Source organism: Equus quagga, chromosome 15 (genome assembly GCF_021613505.1).
Source record: "Equus quagga isolate Etosha38 chromosome 15, UCLA_HA_Equagga_1.0, whole genome shotgun sequence".
NCBI classification, from domain to species: Eukaryota; Metazoa; Chordata; class Mammalia; order Perissodactyla; family Equidae; genus Equus; species Equus quagga.
In genome coordinates, this window is record NC_060281.1 from 22560215 (window position 1) to 22582051 (window position 21837).

Sequence of the window (21837 nt, forward strand, 5' to 3'; positions counted from 1 at the left end):
CTAAATTCTACATGGAGTAGGAGGTGTTTAAAGAGCCTTGGTGCTGTTTTATCTTTACCATTGAAGTTTTTGGTTTTGTCTCTTCCTAAATGAGTCATTTTTTTTAAAAAGGAATCTAACTTGGGGAGGTGGGGAAACCACTGCCGGAGGTGCCGAGGAGGGGGCGGGCAGGGAGGCTGACGATCAGGGGACTGAGTTTACTATTGGGCTGCTCACCCAGGAGGGCTGGAGCCAGGGACCGTCTTTGCTGAGGGTGAATCAAGACGACACAGCCTGGTCGGGGGTAGAGTACTAGAAGTGGTGTGGATACTGTTTATTAGTTTATCAAGTATTTACCGGAGCACACCCACCAAGGATATTGCCTAGAATCAGGGCTGAGTCCACGGATGCTGGGAGATTGTCAGCAAAGGGGAAGGAGGCCTCCTGGTTTTCACTCCCTCCAGTTGGGGAGATGGGACACAAACCCAGGGAGTGAGGTGTGTCCCTATTTGCCTGCACTTACATGTAAATGAACTGGCGTTATAGCGCCCCACACTCGTGTGAACAGTACTAATGAAAATGTTCGAGCCAGGCAGGATTTCAAAGGAGAAAAAAAGTGGCAGCCTGAGGACCCCGTTGTGGAGCGCTAGGGGGGCTGATGGAACATACACTGGTGGGGCAACCAGACTGAGATGGAGGCTGGGACCTCTCTTGGACCTCCGCACATCACTTCCTCTTTCTGTGCTAAGTTCTTCAGCTGAAAAATGATCCCACACACCTAAGTCTGTTAGTTGTTCAGGGCGCTCGCTGTCCTTGATGCCTGAGGATGCAGGAGAGGGACAGAGAGTAGGGAAGAGTTGACAGACCCTGGGTTTGGAAAACCAGAGCAGCCCACGTGATTTGGCCCAAGTGCTTGGGAGACGAGGCGCGCAGGGCAGGGTGCTCCCCAACACCTGGGACGAGTCTGGTGGCCAGGCACGCTCCTTTTATTCCACCCTGACCTCCTCCCCGCACCCCCCGCCCCCGCCACCCAGAGTGCTGGTTTTTATCTTTTCTGAGTGGTGTGTAACCCCCTGCATTTGTCCATGCGTGTTTTCTAAGTTTGTCACAAACTTCCTGTTTGGGTATGGTTCGGGGCTGGAAGCTTTGTGTGTTTTGAAACCTGGCGTTCACAGAGGCCCAGTGCTTCTCTCACCAGCCGTGGGGTGGCCCTTTTGTTCTCCTCCCTTTTGCTGACTTTTGCCATCCTCCTTTGCAAACCTTCTCGCTGGGAAATGCTCTGTAGCTTCTGTACTTGTTTCTGTTAGTGAGGTAGAGACCTGGAGATCTGAAGGCTCAAGAGGGAAGGGAACAACACTTATTGGGCCCCTTATGTAACGCCAGGATCTGTGCTAGATTTTTTTTTTTTTTTTTTTTTTTGGTGAGGAAGATTGTCCCTGAGCTAACATCTGTGCCAGTCTTCCTATATTTTTTGTATATGGGACACTGGCACAGCATAGCTTGATGAGCGGTGTGTAGGTCTGCGCCTGGGATCCAAACCCGCAAACCCTGGGCCGCCAAAGCAGGGCACGTGGACTTACCCACTACCCCACTTGGCTGGCCCCAATGTTCTAGATGTTTTTGTCCATATCTTTTTTTATTTAGGCCTCGTATTAACTCATGCAGAACCAGGCTCAGAGAGGTTAAGTGACCAGCCCAAAGTTGGACAGCCTCTGGGTGACAGGTCAGGATTTGATCCTAGGCCTGACTCCAGAGCTACTGTTATTTCAGCTATGTCATGAGGACCACACTGCGCCTTTGGTTCCACTGGTTTGGAGAGATCTTGATTTCTTACTAAGCATCTTGGCAGACAGCATCACCTTGACCTCCAGAGTTTTCTCCCAGACGCCTGTTATCCAGGTGCTGCCCACTCTGTTTGGGGTGTGATTTGAAGCCGTTAGATGCTTTGCTGCGACTTTCACCTTTCCCAACCATCCTCGCACTGTGGCCCCGGGACTCCCAGAATTGTTGCGTGGTCGTGGCTGACGATTGGAGTGGGTTAGGGCCAACTCCCATTTCCCAGAAATGGAGTGTCCTTTTTCCTACTTCTGGGCGCCCACCACTGACCATTCTGCTGGTCACCATGAGCTCCACTCAGCTGGATTGCTCACATTTCAAGCTCTTCCCTACAAGAGGGAAGAAGATAGGATATCTGTGTATGTCTATAAAAGCAGGTGAAGGGGTGGCTAAGGAAGGACACCAAGACCTTGAATATGTAGGAGCGGGAAGAGGAGAGGAGAGCTAAACCCAGCTACCCTCCTTTTTTTTTTAGGAGAGCTGTTAGAGGGTGCCAAACTCTGGGTGATCCTGCGAAGGAAGAATGGGTACTTTAGGCTTCCAGAAACTTCAAGAAGGCCATGTGTCCCTGCTCTTACCCATCCCAGTTCTCTTGTACTTTCTGCAAAACTTCTAGAAGTATATCATCTGAGCTTCGTCAGAATTGTTCTGTAGATCAAGTAACATTGACCATGCTAGACCCTGTGTTGAGCAGTGGGCAATTCCAAGCATTTTTAACACATAACATTAATTACCCTCAAGGGGTTTGCAGTCTACGTGGACAAATGGAACACTTGCCAAGAGAAGCTAAAGGCAGTGAGCTCGGAAGAGCCGGGGATTGCTCAGCAAGCCGGGGTGGTGCTGCTCACCAGACTGCAGGAGAGAGCAGGGCGGCCAGAGGGGTGGCGCTGAAGGGGAGGAATGTGCCTGGCACTGGGGCCCTGAGCGGGGCGTGGAAAGGGGAGGAGCATACGGGACCGGGTGGGAAATAAGACTGAAGAAGGAGGTGTGCATGCTTTATGAAGGATCCCAAGGTTCTGCCTGTGGAGTTTGGAATTTTCCAGTGTTGAGGAGCCACGAGAGCCAACTGAGTAGGTTGAGGATTGGTAAAAACAGTGCTGGAAGAGGGCTTCTCTGGACGCGTGCCCTGGAAATGCGGACGCTGGGAGGTGAGTTAGGAGACGTTTGTCACATCGAATTTTAGGAATGAAATGTTGAGGACTTGGACTGGGGGGGGTGTTATCAATGTAGAAAAGAAGATAGAGAGATGGGAGGTTTCAAATCCCAGCTCTGCCCCTTGCTCCCTGTGTGTCCTTGAGCAGGTCACTTAAGCTCTTGGACCTCAGTTTCATCGTCTGTAAATAGAAGCTAAAAACACTTCACAGGACTGTAGCGTGAGGGTTCTAAGTTGTGTCACACTCAGCACATAGGAGCTCAACAAATAGGACGCCCCTCATGTTGTAGGAGGCACCATTTGTGATTGACTGGCAGGAATTAGGGGAGTGGAGAGTGAGGCCTCAAAGGGTTGGATCTGGAGCCTGGGAGCCTGCTGCAGCCTTGACAGAAATGGATGGAGGTGTTTGGGGTCCCCGAATTCAGTTTTAGGAAGACTCTCCTCCTACATCCAGGCTGCTGGGGGCCAATCCCAGAAACCCCACAGCGGTGCGGGGTGTGCCTCTACGAAAGCCTGGCCTCTGGTTTCAGTTGGGCCCTCTGTGGTGCCGGCCAGTAGCTGGCTCTCTCTTCCATCAGGGTCGGCACTGGGTGAGGCGAGAGGGTCACGTGGAGCACCGAATTTAGGGGGGGTGCTCAGTTTCAGAGCCGACCCTCCACTTGCACGATTCCGCACAGTGGGATGTTCCACGCTATCCCCACCTCCATCAGGCCCCCGCTCCCTGTCTGCCCTTCTTCCCTTGGGAGACAAGCTGGCTTCATTAATTCATTGACAAAGTCAAGTCACTCAGTGTGAGCCCACTCAGGCTCCTGCCTGCCCTCCCGGGCGGTTATCAATATCTGAGCACATCCCCACCTGCTTTCCTTCCACTCAAGGAGGACACGTCCCTCCTGCTGGCCAGAGGGGACTTTCTTCCTGTACGTGGGTCCCGCATCTCCTTTTGCTCCTGGGTCCTCACCCCCTTCCGTCATTCAGCAGTAAAGTCTTTCCTGAAACCTTCATCCCACCCCCCTCACTCCCAGTCTCTTTTCTCCTCCCCTCACAGAAGCGTCTAGAAAGAATCTGCTCTCAGGTTTTGCTGCTTCACTGGCATAGGCCATTCAGGCTGGCTTCTGCCCATGAGAGGTGTGGCACAGGGGAGGGACCTGGTGGATTTTCCCCAGAGGACTCCTGTCTTCCCCAGGCACTGCCCTCTCCAACGTCACCTTGGCCTCCATATTACCACACCAACGGACACTTCCCTCTCTATCTTTCTGGACTCTTGGCAGACTTTTGACACTATGAACGACTTCCTCCTTGCAACTCTCTTTTCTCTTGGCTTCTTTCATTCCATAATAAATCTTTCAACAGTTATTTTTTGAGTACCTACTATGCACTGGGCTCTGGGATATACCAGAACATGATGTCCCTGCTCTCGGGGAGTTTATAGGGTAGTGTGAGAAAAGAGGGATAAAAATGTAAACAAATGCCAGGTGGTGATAAGGACTACAAGGAAGAAGACAATGCGAAGGGGATAAAAAGCTTGGTGGGTTGGGGTGGAGGGCCTCACTGGGAAAGTGACATTCTGGCAGAAAAATGAAGGAAGTAAAGGATGCCTGGGGGCGGAGTGTTGCAGGTACTGAGAAACTCTGCTCTTCTCTCTGGAAGAGCAAGTGCAAAGGCCCTGAGGCAGGAACCTGTTTGAGATGCTTGAGGAAGTTACTGCCACTGGAATGGGCAGAGTGGAGGAGAAGAGGTCAGGGAAGACGCTGGGCTAGGTTATGTGGGCCTTAGATGTATGTCATTTCCCTTTACTTTGAGAAAGATGAAACACTATAGGAGTGTTTTGAGCAGAAGAGTGATTTTTCAGTGATCACATAGGCTGCTGTGGGGAGCAGGGTGTGTTGGTTTGCTGGGTCTGCCATAACGAAGTCCCGCAAGCTGGGCAACAGGAGTTTATTCTCTCAGAGTTCTGGACGCTAGAAGTCCAAGATGGAGGTGTCAGCAGGGCCATGCTGCCTCTGAAGACACAGAGGAGGAGCTAGTCCAGACCTCTCTTCTGGCTTCTGGTAGTTCTTGGCTTGTGGCAGCGTAACTCCAGTCTTCCCGTGGTGCTCTCCTTATGTGCATGTCTGTGTCCAAATTTCTCCTTTTTATAATGACATCGGTCATCTTGGATTAGGGACCCACCCTACTCTAGTATGGCCCCATCTTAACAGCTAATTATATCGACATTGACCCCATTCCCAATTAAGGTTGTATTCTGAGGTACCGGGGGTTAGGACATCAACAGAGAAATTTTGGGGGAGATACAATTCAACCCGTAACACAATTCAACCCATAATTCATGGATTATAGAAAAGCGAGGGTGGGAGCAGGGAGGCCGGTACGGAGGTTCTTGTGAGAACCTAGTGAGAGACGCTGCTGGCTTGGACCAAAGTGTCAGCAGTGGAGGGGGTGAGAAGTGGTGAGAGTTTGGATATGTTTTGAAGAAAGAGCTGCCATCATGGGCTGATGGATTGGCTGTAGAGTGTGAGGGAGAGAAGGGCATCACAGTGACTCCCGGGTTTGGGGCCTGCGTAACTAGAAGAACGGAGGTGGATGTCTTTCTCTCTGAAATCCTTTCCTTCCTCAGCAGCCTTCGTAGAGCCTTCCTCCTGGGCGGGTCCATCACCTGTGGGGTTCTTCACGGCTCCATCCTCGGCCGCTCCTCTAGTCCCTCTCTGGTTGACATGATCTGTTCTCATGTTGAAGCCAAATACCCTGAATGTGCTGTCTGGGTTGCTCCTACAGGCCCTGGCTCTGGAGGATGCTGAAGGAGGAAGACAGAAGCAGGACGACCCTGAAGGATTAAGCCTCTTAATCCTGAAACAGGTAGCTTCTCTGAAATTCTTGGTGCCTGAATGCTTTAATGACAAAGCATTCATAAGAATGTTTCTTTGACCTCCACGGTGTGGAAAATGCCCCCGGAAGGGAGGGCGGGCTGCTCTGGGCCTGGACACCTGAGATTTCTGGGGAACTTTCTCCGGGAAATGATAAGTGATTGCGGATCCACATGTTGGAGTTCAGATCATCTGGAACAGGGCTGAGCGTGTCCTGTCTTGTCTCCCCGGACTTCTCAGAGTTGTTGTGAATAGTGAAGGATCCTAAGGATGTTCATGGATGGTAGCTCTCCAAGTGTGAAGAGAGAATTAGACACCTCTGGAGAATTGTGGTCCAGAAGGCCGCTCTGAGAAATTCCACGGGGCCTGTCAGAGGCAGATTCCTGGACCAAGGAGCCTTTGAGCTGGCCCTGATGTTTTTATCAGCTCTGGCCTTGTGATTTCTTCCAGGCTCAGTTTGTTCCTCTAAAAAATGGGCCCATAGCTATGACTCCTCTGCCAGGTCCCACAAGGAAGCTGTCAGAAGGGTCAATACATTTGTGTATAAATATAATTTTTTTTGAAGTTTAAACCCTGGTCTAGCAAGAGACGGCTATTTCCCACAAATTCTCAATGACAGTGGGGAAGGAGGGTGGCGGTGTCTAATTTGATTCTTTCATTGTGTATGGTTTTTTTTCTTGGTATGTGCCATACTTTCCATCCCTCTTATGTGAGACTTACATTGCTTCCATTTCTTTTTTGTTATGCCTGATTTTGGTTTAATTTTTAAGCCGTTGTTTCTTGGGGTTCCGGTAGGAAACAGATGGCTCACTCAAATAGAGTAATCCAAGAGACTCTACCAAAGGAACTGTTTGGCGGAGGCGGGGCCAAGAGAAACCAGCACGGGATGGTGGAGCATCCCAGGGCCAGCACTGTCAGGGAGCTGTTCCCATGCCCGTGTCTGAAAGGAAGAGGGAGGGATTGGTAATCAGAACTGGAAAGAGACGCTGTGTGGAAAGGGCATCTGTGGTAGAAGGATGCAGTCAACTTACAACAACACAGCTGGGCAAGAGCCAAGAGAATAAACATCCTCATTGAACTTCCCTGTCAGTTCTCCCATCTCCTGATGGTGCCTCCCATTAGGCCTACGAAGCCAGAAGGCAGAAGGCAGGGAACCATATTATGAGGTCCATAGAGATGGGAACCTCTAGGGCTGGAGGAGGGGAAGAGTAAGCAGAGCTCTGGGGATGGTTGGGGGAGGAGTGAGATGGGTGCTTGGGAGGGCAGCAGTTGACGTCCACCATACTATATCAGTTATAGAAGTCTTACTAATTTGGACTAATTGTTGTGGGTAATAGTGAGAAGAGACCTGCCCTTAACTAGTTAAAGTCAGAATTTTAAAGTGTTTTCGCGCAGCATAGTTTCAGACAGAATCTGCCTAAACAGTTGCCATTAGCATCTGCTTTTCAGTGTGTCATTAAACAAAGGAACTTCTAGTAGGTTATATATGCCTTCCGCAATCCTGTTTAATTTCTAATATGCTTATTCAACATTTATATAGCCGGAGTAAACACTGAACTCAAATTCTGGGTTAGTGGAGATTAAATTACAGTAATGAGCTTCCTCATTTATAACCTCATCTATAAAATGGGAATAAGAATAGCGCTGACTTTATAGGTTTGCTGGAAGGATTAATTGAGGTGTTCCAGGTGAAATGTCCAGTGGCTGGCCCGGTAAATGTTACCTTTATTAGCTCATATGTCTCAGAATATTGCACATTATGTGTTTATGTGCATGTTTAATCTAGGAAATTAATTCTCTTCACAACAAATGTATTATCTGTTGCTCATTAGCTCTGTTAGAGATGAGTTAAATAAAGGGATTAAAATATTTAGTGTTTACAGATTTTTTTCTACTGAACTGGCTTTTTTTAAGAATTCATTTTGAGGAAAACCTAAATAAAGAAAATTTTAGGAAGCATACACTTCAGTTAATGGTAGGTATAATCCTTAGAAAATATGGATTTTTAATTTTACCGGTAACGTCGTGATGGATTCTTGGTTGAAAAATCTTTTAAATAGTTGAAGGCCTGTCATGACCTATCCCAGCTGATTTTCTTGCCTTCATTCTTGGTTTGGTGGCTCTGGAGAGGTAAGTGACCCTCCTTGGCCTTGGCTTCCCAAACCAGGCACACGGTCAGGCTTTTCTGGATGGGTTTTAGGATCCCCTGGCTTGGGTGAGATGCCGCAGTAGCGAGAAGCTAGTCTTCCATGTTTATTTCAGTGGAATTTCAGCTGACAAAATGCTGTAAATGGTTCTCTGGAGCCTTTGGTGCGTGAGGCTGACCTCGCAGAATCCCAGGACAGTGAAGTGTCCTGATTGGGGTTCCCAGATTAGTGATGGGGAGAGCACAGGTTGGCACAGCACCCCCAAGCTCTGTCACCTCTGTTCCCAAACCAGGAGGAGATAGCTTTGCGGATGAGAGATGGATAGGGTGCAGCGAGGGGCCTGTGGATAGAGAACAAGTTCAGAGCACCCAGGAACTTATAGACCAAAATGTTTCCTCTTCCTCTCCCCTGAGTATTGAATGAAATTAGCCTGAAATTTTCTATAGATTGTTGCCCTGGAGGCTGGTCACCATTGTGATAACTAGGTAAGAACTAGTGATAACTAGATGATTGACCTTGAATTCCTTAGTTCAGAGGGTGCTGTAGACGAGTGGTTCTCAAATGTACATCTCCCAGACTAAGAAACTAAAAAAAAAAAAAAAAGAGAGAGATTTTGGGGATTGGTTCAGGGCACCAATTTTTTATTTTACCAAGGAAGGATGTTTTAAAAAAATCTAATATCTGTCACCCCAGTTTCATAAAAGAAAGGACCATCTTGATGCTAAAATAGTAGGAAGGAGATAATCTAAGAGGAAGACATAAATCTTTACATTGAAAACATTCAGCTTTAGGAGTAATTTACTCCACTGTTGTTGCTTTTCTGACATCACTTGTGAAAACTACGTCACGGATGAGTGCTCCCCTGCGTCTGTCCATAACCGGTGTTGGGGAGATGTGCGCAACTGTAGAGGGAAAACAGCATCCTTTTTCCTCTCTGGGAACCTAGGAATTCTCTAAAGTCATGTCTTTAATATAAAGAGATGGGAGAAATTCACTTGAACACAAGTCTTGATAAATCCAATTCATTTTATAAAGAAAAAAATTATTTACTCTCATGTCATTTACGTAGAGTTGTTAATTGTCCACCAGTAGGAAGAAAATCTTGCGATACCTAAACAGTTCAAATTAAAAGGTATGTCAACAGTTTTTTCTTTTCCACAATTTAACCCTGAAAATGGTAAATCCACTCAGTTTGATTTGGTTTTTGGTTAGGTAGTGTGCTTTTGTGCACGCGTGCGCACACAAACAGAAAATTTAGTTTGGTCTGAAAAGTCGCAGAAAGGAAAGGATGCTTTTGAGAAAAGCAGCGTGTGCATCAGAGTTGCTGGTAAGTGTTAGTACTTGTAGCAACAGTTGCATCTTGGAGCTGCCAAAAGAGTAGGACTTTTTAAGATGCCTTTTGGAGTCATTAAAGAACCCCAAACATACACTCAACCACCTCTGGCATTCAAAACAGTAATAAAATATTCTTCATTCTGCTTCGCTTCACATGCCTGCTTGGGGTTGCCACAAACGTGTTTTGCCTTCCAGCTAGGGATTAAGCTTCTATGTGAGGCCATGACTGGTGTGAAAGCAGCTCCTCTGTCCTTGTTGAGGGGGAGGAAGACTGCTCGTGTACCCCAGTGAAATCCTGAATGGGATCGTGGAACCCTAGCTCCAAAGAGTGTTTTGAGGTCCCTGCCTTCCTGTCAGGCTCTCCTAGCGCTCATCACCTTGACTGACAAAAGGTGGTCTAATCCTAACAGCCCATTGATCTCTAAGGTTTCATGGATCCTCTGTGAACAAGGACGTGAAACAAGATGTGTCTTTCTCAAGAAAAAGCAGACTGTTCTGTGGCACACTCATATCTGTGGTTGTTGCTCTGTTCACAGCCTCATTCTTGGGCATGGTGTCACTGTTTGCGTCTTGTTTGTATTCTCACATTTGCTCATAAGGCACAGTCATTGCATTTTCTAGGAGACACTCAATCTTAATTTGTTGACTCCTTACCATTTGTTTCTCCTAAGGTGCATCTCACTCTGCAGCAGGCTGCGCGATCTGCATAGCTCTAGCTTGCTGTTCTTTTGGGCAGACGTTATCACAACCCGCTTGTCTTAGCTCGGGCTGCCATAAAAAAATACCATAGACTGGGTGGCTTGAACAATAGCAGTTTATTTCTCACAGTTCTGGAGCCTGGAAAGTCCAAGATCGTGCACTGTGCTGGCAAGGTAGGTTTCATTTTGAGACCTCTTCACTTGGTTCGTAGGCGGCCACTCTCTTGCTGTGTGCCTTTGAGCACTCTGGAGAGTGGAAGCTCTGGTGGCTCTCCCTCTTGTCTTAAGGACACTAATCCCATCATGGGGCTCCACCCTCATGACTCATCTTAACCTGATTAGTTCCCAGAGGCACCACCTTCTCACAGGATCAGATTGGAGGCTGGGGCTTCAGCGTAGGAATTTGTGGGGGACATTAGCATTCAGTCCGTAACAATTCTGGATCTTTATTTGTGGCCTCCTCGAAGTGCTCACAGGGTCATTGGTCCAGGAGTCCAGAGGTAAGTAGAGAAAGCCTTAGAGTTATAAGCTTTCCTTGCTGTGGAATAGGTGCCGTGTCTTGGAGAAGATGGCTTGGTGGACTAGAAAGTCGGAAGATCTTCACCGCAGAAGTAGAAGTGAGCCGGGGTAGACCGGGGAGCTTGTCTTTTCAGATCTTATGTTCCTTAGTTCCCTATGTCAGGGGTAAAGTTGTGGTTGCCAAACTTGGTACGCCTCAATGAAATTTGGATGGTTCAGTGTTCGATGTTCCCTGACCACCTTCTATAATCTCCTTTATGGGCCTCTTAAAATGAGGCTCTTGGAACCAAAGCCTGGGAAAATGTTTTTTTTCTCAGCACTTCATCATCTTGGGCATTTACTCCCTTTACATGGGGGAAAGAAAGGTAGTAAATTATAATAAAACTGTTCCCTGTTCCATTAGAGATCAGTATCTAGAGTGTCACTTTAAATGTACAGAAACATGGTAATGTCCATGTGGACGCAGGCTCACACGCACACACACACACACACACAAACGCACACTCGAAAATGTGTGCCAGGTGGAATATTTTAAAATATAAAAAGGCCTTTGAAAATCTTTTTAAACTTTCAAGGAATACATAATTCCTGTGTTATATAAACTGTTCCAGGATTTAGAAAAAAGGATGGAACACTTCCAGATTCTTCTTTCAAGCAAACATGACCCTGATAACAAATCTGGCAAGCCCCCAAAGGGAGGCTCTATACCAGTCTTGCTTAGGAATGTAAAAATTTTAGATAAAATTCTAGTGGGCAGATTTCGACAATAGAGTATGTGAATGTTCCAGCATACCCAAGTAGGTTATATTCCTGAAAGGCAGAATATCTTGATATGCATGTATTTTCCTATGGTTCACATAAATTATTTAAGTAAAAATATGTAATAATCTCATTAATTCCAAAAGTACAATCAATTCAACTTCTAATTTTTACACAGTTCTTAAAAAAGAATATATAAAATGACCATTCCTTAATATAAGGAAGATTGAGTTCATACTGGCCACTGGCATTATACTTACTGAGGTCCCAGTAAAGCCATCTTTGCATATGATTGAGATCAAAACAAAAATCCAGTGCAGAAAGTTATAAAATAGTAACTTGGAGAATAAATATTATAAAGAAAAGGATAAAATTACTATTAACTACAGATTGCTTAGTTGTAGACCAACAGAACTTAAAGACATTAACTAAAAACCCTATTTCTAGATAGTGAAATTATAATGAAAAATTTGGATATTTCTGAATTTAGTTCATGAGTCTAATGCCACTCCTCTCAAAGTCCCATCAGGATCTTTAAAATTTCACCAGATGGTTCTGAGTCTATTTGGAAAAAGAAGTGGCTGAGAACCTCAAGGGGAATTCTGGAAGAGGTTTTGGGGAGGGGAGTTAGCTCTGTTGGATCTTAAACGATATAGCACTACCAGATATTAAGATCATCATGAAGCTTTTGTAATTAAAATACTGTGGTGCTAGCATAAGAGGAGGAAGTCGATAAGTGAACCAGGATAGTTAAAAAATAGACCTCGAGTAAATAATTTCATGAATCATAAAGGACTCATCGCAAATCAACGGGGAAGGGAAAGTCATTCAATAAATAATTTTGATGCCTAGTTAGCAATTTGGAAAAAATCATTTTGACTTCACCGAAATGAATTACAGATGGATTAAACAATTAAGTGCAAAATGTAGAGGCATAGGAAATCTATGGAATTGAATATTGCTTAGAAACAAAAGAAAAACATTCAAAAAGGGAAAGAACAGTCAATCAAGCCACAGGAGAATCAAAGATTTCTTCATGTAGAAAAACCAACAGGGAAACAATAGACTGGGAAAACGTTTGCAGTAACATGACAGAATTAATAACTTTATTATGTTAAATGCTCAAACAAATTAAAAAGAAAGGCACTAAACCCTTGGTGGAACCCTTGAGTAGATGACTAACTACAACACTAAACAAACAGATGGAAAATGTTCCATTTTGTAATAAGGGATATGCAGATTAAAACAGTAGTTAAGTGATATTTTAACGTAGAAGCCAAAAAGTACATTTTTAATGATAATCCCCAATTCTGGCAATATTGCAATATTGTAAAGCAATTTACAATGTATTAAAGAGCCACATTATTCTTTCATATGTCTTGACCCAGTAATACCAATTTTGTGGACCATCTTCCCACATCCCTCCATGAAGAAAATAATACAAAATATTTAATAAGCTATTTAGACAAAGATGCTCTCTGATGCATTATTTATAAAGCAAACCCATGCGTGCGCATGCACACACACACACACACACTTAACGTCCAGCAGTTGGGTAACTATAAGATAAAATGATTCTTCTCTCAGCCTAATACTCTACTATAATTAATAATTATTTTGAAGATATGTAGCAATGTGACAATATATTTGCAGTATAATTTTATGTGCAGAAATTGCAAAATAAATTGTGGTATAGTTTCACTGTGAATACAGCAATATAGCTGTGCTGCTAAAATAAATGAACCACAGCTGCATATGACAACATGGAAGAATCTCAGGAATATACCTTTAAGTAAAAAAGCAAGTTGCAGAATAGCTACAGTGTGATTCCAATTACATAACGTTTGGATGCATGCAAAACTAATGATATAATGTTTAGACATCCATATGCATGTGACAAGATCTATGAGACCAAGTGAACGTAGACAAAAATTCAGCATAGTGGTGGGAGGAGAGGAGAGGATGAGAGAGGAATGCATGGGGGCTCTCTCGGGGATTGGTAAAGTTCTGTTCCTCAAGCTGGGCTATGGACACACGTATATATGTTATTACTATTTTTTGTATACCCTTAACATAAGCTACAAATATTTTTTGATGTAGTTAATGTTAACTAAAGGAGTATTAAAACCTATATTCACTAATTACAATTATGCACAAAATGTGTATCCCTAATAAAGATGGTAAGGAAGTATAGAGGTAAAAGTGATTGTGTTAGAGGGGTGAAATTGTGAGTGCTTTGTTCTTTCATTTTGTCTCATTTCTAAATGTTCAATTATGTGAGTACATTACCTTTTTTTTTTTTTTTTTTTTTGCTGAGGAAGATTAGCCCTGAGCTAACATCTGTTGTCAATCATCCTCTTTCTTTTGCTTGAGGAAGATTCACTCAGAGCTAACATCCATGCCAATCTTCCTCTATTTTGTATTTGGGTCACTGCCACAGCATGGCTAACGAGTGGTGTAGGTCCGTGCCTGGGATCCAAACCCATAAACCTGGGCCACTGAAGTGGAGCATGCCAAACTTAACCACTACACCATGGGGCCAGCCCCTTACATTACATTTTTTAAAAAAGAAAGAAAGTAAAGGAAAATTGAAGACGACTGCAGTTAAATGATGACATAAGCTTCCAGTGGAGGGAGTACCATTGCTCAGAGGGTGATAGACTTCACCACTGAGGTACGTAGGGAGATGGATTTAAAATGTAAAAGGAATGTGTTTGGAAAAATAAATCAGTCCATGAATAGTTAGTGAGCATTTTTCTTATGTAAGAAAGCATTGATCTAGCCTGTATTCTTTTTGTATGTGTGTGTTTTTCTTTTTATTCAAACTTCAACAATGCCCATAACTTGATAGATTTGCTTATTCTCCCTTTGTGATCTGCATTCCTCGAAAGATGTCCAACACTTTATGAAAGCAGTACATCCAAGCCTTACTGAGGGAGATGATCCTGATGGTGGAGGAATGTGATGGATACTAAATACATTTAATAGGTGGATCACTTAACAAGAGTATTCTCTAGTACTCAAAAAACAGAAAGCATCGCTAATTTTTTTCCCATTTTTTATTTTTATTTTTTTATCGCAGTAACATTGGATTATAACATTATATAGCTTTCAGATGTACATTGTAATATATTTCAAATTCTCTGTAGATTACATCATGTTCACCACCCAAAAACTAATTATAGTCCATCACCACACATGTGAGCCTAATCACCCCTTTTGCCCTCCCCCCTCCCCCCTTCTCCTATGGTAACCACCAATCCAATCTCTGTTGCTATGTGTTTGTTTGTCATTGTTTTTCTCTTCTACTTATGAGTGAGATCATATGGTATTTGACTTTCTCCCTCTGACTTATTTCACTTAGCATAATACCCTCATAGCCTGTATTCTGAAAAAACTTTTGGCCGCCGAGTTTTAATGAATTGCTGAGAAGGATGAATTAGAAAGGGTGGCATTTTTTTGGTTCCTTTTAAAAATTTTTTTGGCTTTATTGTTTTGTCTGGTTATAAGAATAGTACAGGGGCCGGCCCCGTGGCCGAGTGGTTAAGTTCGCGTGCTCCGCTGCGGCGGCCCAGGGTTTCGCTGGTTCGGATCCTGGGCGCGGACATGGCACCGCTCATCGGGCCACGTTGAGGCGGCGTCCCACATGCCAAAACTAGTAGGACCTGCAACTAAGATATACAACTATGTACTGGGGGATTTGGGGAAATAAAGCAGAAAAAAAAAAGTACAATTGATTTGAATATTCCTACAAAAAAATAGAACTGAAGTTGATTGCACACTAGAACTAACTCTCAGTTGAAAGGAAATACAGGGGATAGAGGAGCCTTTTAAAAGACGCCACGGGGATGCAATCAGGAGCTTCTTGGGACATATGACCCATATATTTCTCAATAAATAAAAATGGCATGCAAAAGGAGGGTGTTACTATGTAATAAATTTTAAAAGACTGTAGAGACATGTCAGTCAAATGCAAATGTAAATCTTGTTTGGATTCTGATTTAAACAAACCACCTGTAAAAAAGGGATGTATAAGATAGTTGGGGAAATCGGGACATTGACTGGATATTTGATATTAAGAAACTGTTGTTAATTTTTAGGTGTGATATTATTATTATGGTTATGTTTTAAAGATACATGCTAAAGTATTGATGGACAAGTGAAATATCAGATATTTACTTTAAAAGAATCCAGTAGAGAGTTTGAGTATGTTAAATATAAAAAGTCCTTATATTTTCTGTATATATGGATGAATGATATATCCAGGATTTATGTTAAAATAATCCAGGGATGGGGGGCATAGAGAAGGATAGGTGAAAAAAGGTCAGCCATGTATGATAATTGAAGCTGGGCAGAGGGTACGTATATTCTTGCTACTTTTGTGTGTGTTTGGAATTTTTTTTAATAAAACATAAAAAATAAAAGTAATACATGTTCGTAGTTGAAAATGTATGAAATACAGGGAAGAATAAAGGAGGAAATGAAAGTCACCCATAATCCCCCTCCCTGGAGATAAGTACTCAACATTTTGATAAAAATCCTTCTGTACTTTTTCCGTATGCTTTTACAGCATATGTTCTTATACATATACACTTTTAAACAATAAAGAAATTATACTATCTGTATTGTTTTGTATCCTGCTTTTTACATTGTGGGCATTATTGTGGTTTAGTGTGTTTAGATCTTCATCATAATTTAAAATTATGGCTGTATATTATTCTAATATGTGAATACACACACGTATGCCATAATTTATTTATCTAACCCATCCCTTACAGATGGGTATCTAAATTGTTTTATTTTATTTTTTTCCTAGTCATCCAATTCTTCTGCATACTTGTTTATTTCTTTTGACAAATATCCAGGTCAAAGGGTTTTTAAGGCTTTTTTTCGCTATCATGCTAAACTGCTTGTTAGAAATGTTATACCATTTTAAACTCCCTCCTTTAGCATATATGATTATTCATTTCATCATAATCTCAGCAACATTGGGTGCTGTATTTACAATATTTTAAATATTTGTCAATCTGATAGATAAAGAATATCTTACTTTAATTTGCATTTATTTGATTATTAGTGAATTTAAAAATCTTCTTAAGTGTATAAGTCAGTATTTCTTATTTTGTGTATATAGATGTTTATAACTTTTTCCCCATTTATTGTATTTATCTCTCGCTTGTTGATTCACAAAGGCTCTTTTACATATTAAAGGATACTAATATTTCATATATTATATAAATTGCACTTTTCCCCCTTAGTTTGTTGTTTGTCTTTTAACCTTGGGTCATTTTTGTATAATTATTTGTCTGTAATTATTTTAGTAGATTTTTAAAGGTTGCAAACCTACATTTTTTTTCCTTTGAGCCTTTGTAATTTTCTACATTTTAGTTTTTGTAACCTTACTTAATATGCACTGATAGATTTCATTATATAGTATTGCCCTCTAAAGTTTGCTTTTTTATCTTAATAACTTTATTGATTATCAAATGAGACATGTTTGTGGTGGAAAAGATATTTTAAAATTTACCTATAATTTGACTATCATACAGTGCATTGGATAAAATCTGGTAGTTTTCCTTTCAGTAATTTTTCTGTATGTGTATGTTAGGTTAACACTAGCTGAGGAAATAATTAAAACCCCAAATTATAGCTTAACACATAGAGGTTTATTTCTCACTCAGGTCAATGTAGGTGCCCCTGATTGGTGGTCAACCCTCCAGTGAACGAGTCAGTGGCCCAGGTGCCTTCCATCTTATGGCTCTCCCATTCCCTAGGGCTTTGGGGTCCTCTACATCTAATTGGCAGATAGAGGAAGAAAGCATGGAGAAGGCACTCCACTTTCTAACCATCTCAGCCTTACGTCACTTTTGACTATTCCGTTGATGGGAATAGTCACATGGCACCATCTAGATACAAGGGATGCTGGGAAATGCAGTCCCTGGCTGGGCAGCTGCTTCCCAGTGAAAACCCTACCTTCTGGAGAGAGGAGTATGAATATTTGTCAGACATTTAGCTGAATCTGCCACCATTTATTATATTTAATATATATAATATAATGTATATGATATATATTTCCTTTACAAAATGGAAACATCCTATTAAGAGTTTTGAAATTTAGCGTCATTTTGTGAGCATTTCCCTGTGCCTTAAAATCTTATTCAAAAATGTGAGTTTTAATGTCTACATATTTTTCCTTGTATTGATATATCATAATTCATTTAACCATTTTGCTATTATGGTACAGTTAGGTTTTTCTACATTTTTGTTATTATGAATAGTGCTGCTATAAATGTCTTTGTGCATAAATCTTTGAGTATTTCTCTGATTATATCCTCAGGGAAGGTTCTTAAGAGTGAACTTGCTCAGTGTTAAGGTTGAACTTGCCTGATGTTAAGGTTGTTGATACATACTACCAGATGGCCCTTCAGAACTGTGGACTAATTTACACTCTCATCAGTGGTGTCTGACGATTCTTGTTCCAGAGCACCCTTAACTATCCTGGGCAGGATAGTTGTTCCAGTTTTTGCCAATTTGATTGTTGAAAACGGTATTGCATTGTTTTAATTTGCAAGCTTTGCTTAGTAACGGCTTGGAACATTTTTTCATGAGGCCATCAGTAATCCTTTTTTTCTTTCCTTTGTGCATTGTCTCTCTGGATCCTTTCTCATTTTTATTTTGCAGTATTCCATCTTTTTTCAATCATTTATAAGAGATTTTTATGCAGTATGCGTATTATTTGTCGTATGTTATAAATATTGTTATCTCTCTTCTCCTTTCCTTGATGTTGTTTCATAACCTAATTTTTTAGATTAATTTCTACAGTCAGAACCCTAATGTATGATATCACACCCACTGAATCTGCCTGGTTAGCAGTACTCCTGAGATTAATACCATTTAAAAAAGCAAAGCAGATTCTTTTTTCTGACCCATCATATGGTCTGAATGTTCTTAATGTGAATTTTAGTTATCTGGGAGTGAGGGGGTGTAAAGTAGCCATCAAGAAAATGGACTTGACAGAAGGATTTAGGGCACTAGTCTAAGCTCCCCATGGAGATAGTGAGGTCGACTTCTTTATCTTCCCAGGATCCTTAAGAGAGGTGGGGAGATAGGCCGATAGATAGATGGTATCTGAGGACTCCATGGTTTTAGCTAAGTGAGTAGCACAGGGTGTCAGAGGCCCTCTGGCTGTTTTTCATGTTAGATCTTATTAAAAACACATGTGGTAGAGTGGCAGGGACTCAAACTAGGGTCAGGGAGCTGAGTTGTAGTCTCAGTTCTGCCATTCACTGACTGTGACCCTGAGCCAGTCACTTGTCCACTCGAGCCCTCCGTTCACTCATCAGCAAAACCGGAGTGGTTGTTGAAGGCGATGAATCAGGCTATGAATTCCAGGGCTGTGCCGTGTGCTTCTCCACCAGGCCCCTTTCCCATTCACCACCTCCTCTGACCTGTGTCAGGTGGGTGGGCAGGGAGCAGGGAGGAGGTTAGTCCCTTTGGTCTCCCAAGTGATTGATGAAAGAAATCAATCCAGTATATGTCTGTTCCAGATATAATGTGATCTAAATGTGATATTCACCTAATAAGATTAGATGAATCTAATATGGTTTTCCTCTAAAACACAAATACTGCACCACTTTTAATTGTAGTAGCCAAATTAAATTACTCATCCCAAATTAGATTTCCAGCAAACTTAATTTGAACATGAGCTCAGTACTGCAGGCCCTGAGTAATTTTTTAAGATATAAAATAAATCAGTGGGATACTGGGATTGTTCCTCTAGGCTCTTGAGTGGTTACTATGAAAGAGAATAGGTAAACATCTGGAGGAAACATGCAGAAGCAGAGCTGAGACAGAAACTCTGATTCTTCAGCTTATCATTTAGGGTTCTTCCCCACTTCCATCACTTCCACTCTCATGGATCTTGGAAGACAGGAAGCAAATACAGGCATGCCCAGTAATCACTTAAATCTTATTGCTTATGATTGCCTTCCTTCTTTTTATACATTGAGTGACCCTCTTAATGTCTACACCCCCTCAGGAGGCCAGTATGAAATGTGTCCTTGGTAGTTTATGGAGCCACAGGGATTTGGTGAGAGACTGGAGAGGTTTATAGCATTGCATTAGCCATATTTTCTCTCATTTTATATCAGTTAGGTGACAGATTGACTGAAAACCAACCCAAACTGGTTTAAGCAAAAACAGAAAATGTATTGGCGTATGTGACCAAGCAGTCCAGGAGTAGATCCTGGCATCAGGTGAGGCTTTATCTAGGGCTCAAGTGAGGTGCCCAAGACCGAGTTTTTCTCCTTCAGTGTTGGTTCTTTTCTCAGGCGTCATCTCCCCTTCTGGCCCCATGATGGCAGCCCATGGCTCCTGGGTCAGCCTGTTTCTTTATTCTCATCTAATGGAAGAAAAAAAGATGGCTGCCTTGATGGGTCAATCAAAGGTGTGGAATTGTATCTAGTTGCCCCTGGTTGGCTTAACTTGCATCCTGTGGTTTCCTGAACCAGTACTGTGTACAGGGGACTATCTGGGAGATTCAGGGGACTGTTGGAAAAGTAGACAAGGTAGTGAAGCTGGGGAGGTACCTCGGAACCTCCAGGATGCATGATATAGAGCCTTCTGCTTTTCCAAGCACTTAGGCTTACATTCTCTCATTTGAACTGTAAATGACCCTGAGAGGTAGATAGGACGTGTTCATGGACGAGGAAGTGAAGTTCACCATGGGATCAGCTTACCCAAGGCCTTGTCCATGGCGAAGCTAGGACCAGACTCGGAGTCTTATGAGTCTTCCATTTCTTTTCAGTGTATCCTGCCTTCTTTCTGCTGATCCCTCCCACCAGTCTGTCCTTCCCACTCCCCAACGCCAACACAGGGTTCTTCATTAAATAGACAGTCAGTCAATAGTTGTTAACTTGTTATTGACTGACCAGTGTACCATCAGACCAGACATGGCCTTTCTGCTCATACTTTGTGAATATCATTATAGCAAAAACCAATGTGGTCGATTCTCAGTTATTAATTTGTAGATTGTCTCTGGTAATTCAGTTTCTCTTTCCCTGAATTATGGGGTTCTTCTAATAGAAGGATGGAGTTGAGATTGCTTGAGGATAGACATACAGAAAGGAGCCAAGGGGTGTGTTTGTGTGTGTGTGTGCATGAGCATACACAAGGACCTGCATTATAGAATTAAGTATGTTTCAATTCCCCTCCTCCTTAGCGTGGACAGCTGAAATCAGATTGGATGTCTCTCTTTCCATTTAAATGTAACTTACATTGTGAAAGTCACAATTGGTAAGGCCTCATTGGCTCAAACCAAAGACCTGTGAATAAGTGTGCCATTTAGAAACATTTTGAGTAATAACTATACATTTGCTTTTCATTTTTGAGCAAAATCATAGGTACCTATTGTCTTCTCCCTGCCTGGAAACCCTCCCCCATCAATATTTCGTCTCAGGTTTTACTTCCACTTCATCTGGGAAGCTTTGTGGACTTTCTCCAACTGTTTCTCTTCATGTTGAGGGTCTGCATTCCACAGCTAGCCCTTCCCCTGAATCCTGTGATACACTAATTGTTTCATATGTATGGAGTTTATCTCCTTGATCATTTGGTTAACTCTTTGAGGTCACTGCTTGCTCTTACTGCTTTCCTTCTTTCTTTCTTCTTAATCCTCCTTAGCACTTAACTTCCATGCTAACGTGAGGTGGGTAGTCAGTTGGTATTTAGTTCAATGACTGGGGCAGACGCTCCTCCTGCATACTCCCGTATCATCATCATTGTACTTAGAATGGTTTTGCAGTTGTCTGGGTGCTTGTCTCTATTCCTCCGGTACAGTTCTTGGCACATATTAAGGGCCCAGTCAATAGATGTTGACTAATTGATTCTCACCTTCTCAACACCACCCACCCTCCACCACTGAACCGTAAGCTCTTTGAAGGCAGAGGCGGTATCTTACTGTTCTTTGTCTTCTCAATAGTCCCTCACAGCATCTGCCACATAGTAAATGCTCAGTAAATTCTTCTTGAGTGAATGGAGTTTGTGGGTGGGGAGAAGCCATCAGTAGTACCCTCTTGGCAACTGCTTTGGGGAGAAATGGATGGGAACTGAAGCTCTGAGAGGGAAGAGGGTGATGGAGAGTAGATGGGGATGGGTTCAAGAGCTGGGTATGCCAACTCCTCCTGCTTCTTCTGATTTCCAAGTGCAGATAAGGCACTTCCTAAGGGCGGAGTGCTGGGTCCTCTCCCAGCTGGGCAGCTGGTAAGCTAAGTGCTTGAGAAACAGTTGAGTAAAGGATAGCGGCTGTGATTTTAGGGTTTTTTTGTTTTGTTTTGTTTTGTTTTGTTTTAACAAGAATAAAGAATTTTCTCTTCTGCCTGAGCCCCTTCAGAAATCTGCATGGTCGAGATGAGAGAATGCAGGCTAGAAGGATGGGCAGATGGTCGCCTCGCTGTGTGGACCTCTTCTTCCTTCCCATTGCCCTGGGGGTGCTCATGAGCGGTGACAGATCCACAAAGGACGGAAGGAAGGAGAAGTCAGCAACCACTTAGCAT

The 21837-nt window shown here is 42.8% G+C and overlaps 1 protein-coding gene across 11 annotated transcripts in view; it reads left to right on the plus strand.

The window, feature by feature from the left end:
- Window positions 1–21837, plus strand: part of TRERF1 (transcriptional regulating factor 1) — a 194536-nt gene that overhangs the window by 70996 nt on the left and 101703 nt on the right. For all 11 annotated transcript variants that reach the window (XM_046640089.1, XM_046640088.1, XM_046640091.1 and 8 more), the window contains one exon: window positions 5741–5821. The gene's annotated coding sequence lies outside the window, so the exon portion shown is untranslated. The remainder of the gene's footprint in view (window positions 1–5740; window positions 5822–21837) is intronic.